The sequence below is a fragment of the Cucurbita moschata genome, unplaced genomic scaffold (genome assembly GCF_002738365.1).
Source record: "Cucurbita moschata cultivar Rifu unplaced genomic scaffold, Cmos_1.0 Cmo_Scf00004, whole genome shotgun sequence".
NCBI classification, from domain to species: Eukaryota; Viridiplantae; Streptophyta; class Magnoliopsida; order Cucurbitales; family Cucurbitaceae; genus Cucurbita; species Cucurbita moschata.
In genome coordinates, this window is record NW_019268520.1 from 3,833,210 (window position 1) to 3,838,000 (window position 4,791).

Sequence of the window (4,791 nt, forward strand, 5' to 3'; positions counted from 1 at the left end):
AATTGGTGGTTGTAAACCCAATTTGAGAAAGGAACGGAGAACTTTGGTGGCGGTGGTGGTGGTGGTGGACAAGTTGAGGGAAAAAAGAAAAAGAGAGAAGGAAATGAGGTGGGGGTGGGGGTGGCGGTGGCGGCGACGGTGGTGGTGGTGACGGTGACGATGGCAGCAGCGGAGGAGGCGGCAGCACCAGTGGTGGTGGAAAAAAGAAAAAAAGGAGAAGGAAATGAGGTGGTGGTGGTGGTGGTAGTGGTTGTGGCGGCAACGGTGGTGGTGTGAAAAAGAAAAGGAGAGAGAAGGAAATGAGATGGCGGCTTAGGGTTTGAAAAGCATGATTTTTTTAATCGTTAATGAATTGTGATTGATGTTCTTGTTCTTTTGTTTGGCCTCTGGGTTTGAATTGATGGTTGTAAGAGAAAGTCAACAATTTTATTATATAAAAAATTGGAAAACTGAATTACAGATGCATAAGCTCGCCGGAGAAACTCCCTTTAAGAACCCACGCTGCCGGAAGTACCAAAAACTCAATGTTTCGTGGGATTTTTACAACAATTCTGACCAAAATCTGGATGCCTTATGCAATCCCTGATTAGATCTGGAGAAAAATACAAAAGGGGTTTTAGAGTTCTTTTAGGGTTTTTGCTAGAGAGTTAGAGAGAGAAACTCGGAATCCATCCAAACCGCCGTTTGAAGTCAAGATTTCGTCCCAACGAAGGAATTGGCTTTGGGAAAACCATTCTAGACGTTCGATTATGGTCATAAGTATGATGTGTACATGCCGGTATCTATACTTGTCTCTACATAAATATTTCTAAATAAACAAATGAAAACCTAAGTTGAAAATAACCTATCATGGTCATTGAATTTGGTGTGGAGTAATTGCTCCAAAAATATATTGGTGTTGTATTTTTGATCCAACTATGACACTGTTCTTCAATTCAAACTTGTTATCTCTTGCTACGTCGGTGGGATCGCTTTCTCCCGCCACACACCCACAGTAGGGCGCTCAAATTTGGGACGCTGTTTACCAGGTTTTTCCTCTTACCTCCATTATTTCCATCTCTCCCGCTTCCTTATACTAACCAGGTTTTTTCTCTTGCCGGAGAAACTCCTTTTATCCTGCAAGTTTTTGTTTCTAAACAAATCCCCGACAGCTCAAGTTGAATAAAAGTACACACTCATCGTAGATTTATAATCAATGAATATTATCTCTATTGCTTTAAAAGTACGAGGCCTTTTAAAATCTCAAAACTTATATTTAAGGTGGATAATATCATATTATTGTGAGAGTCCGTTCAATACTACTAAAAGAATTTTAAAAAAAAAAAAAAATTTAATTTATTTTTATTTTTTTATTACTAAAAAGAGTTTAAGACGATGGAAGAGATTTTTGTTACTGCATGCAACGAGATAAAAATTTAGACAAAAACTCGTTATTTGGTGGAATTTTTAGGAAAGTTGTGAGAAAATGGTGAGGGATTATACAATTCCAGACTACAAATCTAATGATGGACAGAGAAATAACGAAAAGGAAGAGAGAGAAAAAAAGTGGGGGTGGTGGTGGTGGTCACGACTACGACGGTACTTGTTTTGCAATTCATTCAGCAATTTGGATCCATTTGCTCACTTTGAATGTTGGAAGAAGTGACTGGGAAGGTGACAACTGCTCCGAACAATGACATTTTTCCAAGTGTTCATGGGAAGGAGACAAACTGTTTTGTGGACATCGTGCATTTGAATTTGCTCTTCTTGTAATCTTGGCCTCATTGACATCATTCGTCTTTTGTCTTGGATTCTTGAACTTCGAGTTGAGTTGACTTGAAAAAATGCGAGATAGAGATAGGAATAGTAATAGCTAACACAACCTCTCCTCCCTTCTTTCTTTAATCTAATTAGTCAAAACCAACTTTCAACTGCTTATTATCAATCTAAGGTGACTATGATAGCAATCTTCAAAATAACCAATGTACAACTACTATTAATTAGTTATCATCATCCAAAAGTGACTATCATCATAACCATGAAATAATCGTGAACGGTGACAAAACCGCAATTCTTCCCGCAATTTAGGTCAATTTGCTAACCTTCGGATTAAATTTTGTTTTAATTTTAAGAATATGATCTATGATAAGTAATTGAATATGATTTATACATACACTTAAGTTATTTTGAGACAAAAACGGTTTATAGATTATATATATATATTTGAGTAATTTTAAAATATATTCTTTCATTTTATAAATTCTTAAATGAATTTTTTTTGGAACACAAAATTTCTATATTTGTGTGGATTGAAATTATTTTACTTTTCATATATAATTTGTTTTCATCGAGCTTGGTAGAGTTTTATCTAAAGTTGTTCAAAATATTTGATATGTTCAAGTGTTTATTATAGTTTATGGATAGCACACTCAAAGCATTCTTGATCGGGCTTGGTAGAGAGTATATGAATTTTAATGTAGAGTTTTATCTAAAGTTGTTCAAAACATTTGATCTGCTCTAGTGTTTATTATAGTTTATGGATAGCACACTCAAAGCACGTTGGGTTCTAGAGAGGGGTAAATTGTGAGGTCTCCCATCGAGAAGGAGTACGAAGTGGGGATCAAAATACTGTTTATGGTGAAAATATGAGTGCGGATATGGTGTTTTTTTGTTTTCCCTCCTTGCTTCCCCTCGTGAGTGTCTCTATCAAACATACATAAAAGTCAAGTCTATCACTTTCTTCCCCTTGCTTCCCCCTTGTATACCAATTATTTTCCCCTTTCTCTTTGTTCTTCAATTTCTTTCTCCCTCCCTCAACATGGTGAGTGCTCACAATATGGTTGCAATCCTCGGTAATCTCATCACCTTCGCCCTCTTCTTCTCTCCACTGCAAGCTATCTCTTGTTCCTTCTTTGTTTCTTACCCTTAACCATACACAATAATATTATTGTTTACTTGGTGTCTCTTTGTGTAATTCGGTTTATTCGGTTTATTGGTGTTCGGCTTTCGGCCAACAACCAGAAAAAGAACAATTAGAAAAAGTGGAAAGAAAAGTAGAAAGGAACCTCACTTTTCAATTTAAATTCATAACATTTAATGGTGGTTCTAAAAACCTCTCTCCTACACTTAAATGTTTTTGTTTGTTTTTCATGTTTTTGTTTGAAAATGTTGTTTCTTCTAAAGCCAAACAAATGTTGTTGTCCATAAAAAATAAGAAATAAAAAATACATAATACATAATTATGATGGGTGAGTTTACTTTTATTAACTGAAATTATTAAACATATTTTTAGTAACTAGAATTTAATTTAATTTGATTGAACAACAAAAATTTAACCCAAGGTTAATAGATGGATTTGGAGTTAAAAGTGAGCTTAAACTGAACTATCAATTGTTTTTATGCGAGCCATGTGCTGTTGTGAAAGGAGAAGGAGGCAGCTAAGTACGCGTCTATAATGGTGTGACATCAAAATAGGAGGAGAAATAGGGTTTTGAAAATGGGAAATCTGCCAAACAAAAATTTATGGCTTCAACAAATTGTTCATCAATCTTTCACTTTGGATTGGGCCATATGGGCTTTATCTTCTTCTGGGCTTGCTCCAACCATCTTTCCTCCTTTCTTCTGCCCTTCTTTCCCGCCCCACCCCACGTGCCACCGAGATTTTCATGGCTTCTTACCGTTTTTGCCGTCGAAAGATTCGCTGTTCTCGTTGGAGTTGTCGCAGAACTTTAGACATGCAAACCACTCCTCCTCGGTAAGAAGAAGACAATCCTGCTTGTTGGAGGTGGATGAGGTTGATGAGGTTGTAAGCTTGTTGGAGGCAATTGACACATCAAAGGGTGGGGGTATGATCCCTTTGGAGCAGACGCAAGGGTGTGTTTGCTTCCGCAGGTACCGGGGGCCTTGAAAAGGAAGTGGAACTTGAGAGTGAAGGGTTATAGGCTCATAGTGTGTTAGCAAAAGGAAAACTCACAATTTCATTCATAGTGTGTTAGCATCTTGAAATTTGAATACATTAAATCAGTACAAAAAGACAAATGCGCCGAGTGTGGAAGGAATGTCAGATGCCCTGACTGAGCCCAACATCACTGAGCCCAAGATTAATAGAAGAATAAATTCAAGGTATACACCAGCACGAGGCCCAACACAAATGCACTATTATGACCCTCACACCTGCTTCAATCTAGATGTTGTTGTTACCATTTCCCTTCTGTTTTCCGAGTTCCTTGCAAACATGGTGAGCGCCACCGTTGGTCGGAATATCCTCATGTAATGCTTTCAAAATCACTCTCCATCTCCAATAAAATCTTAGAACCTTTAAAGAAGTGCGGGTATGTACCTATTGGATTTGGGTGTTACAATTATTTTGCGCTTACCATCGTAGTAACCTTTCAGTGATCGATTACTAATTGATGGAAATTACACGTTAGTTATTTCACGATTACCATCATAGTCACCTTTAGGTAATAATAAGTGTGGTTGACCGTTTGTTATTCACAATCACCACCGTATAAATCATTAGGTGATGGATAATAATTGACGTGAATTATAAATGTGTGGTCCACAATTATTTATATGGTGAATGTCAGTTATTTCTATGGCCAATGTCGGTTGAAAACCTTCAAGAAACCTATGTGAATCTTCTTTTACTTACCTACTTCAAAAATTTGATCTATCAAAATTCTAGATCCAGATAAAATCGAAACAAAAAGTTCTTGTTCATTGTCGAAACTCGGAAGTTTCTTGCCTTGGATTCCATCTCCAAGTGGGTTTTTTTTTTTTTTTTTTTTTTTTTTTTTTTTTTTTTTTTTT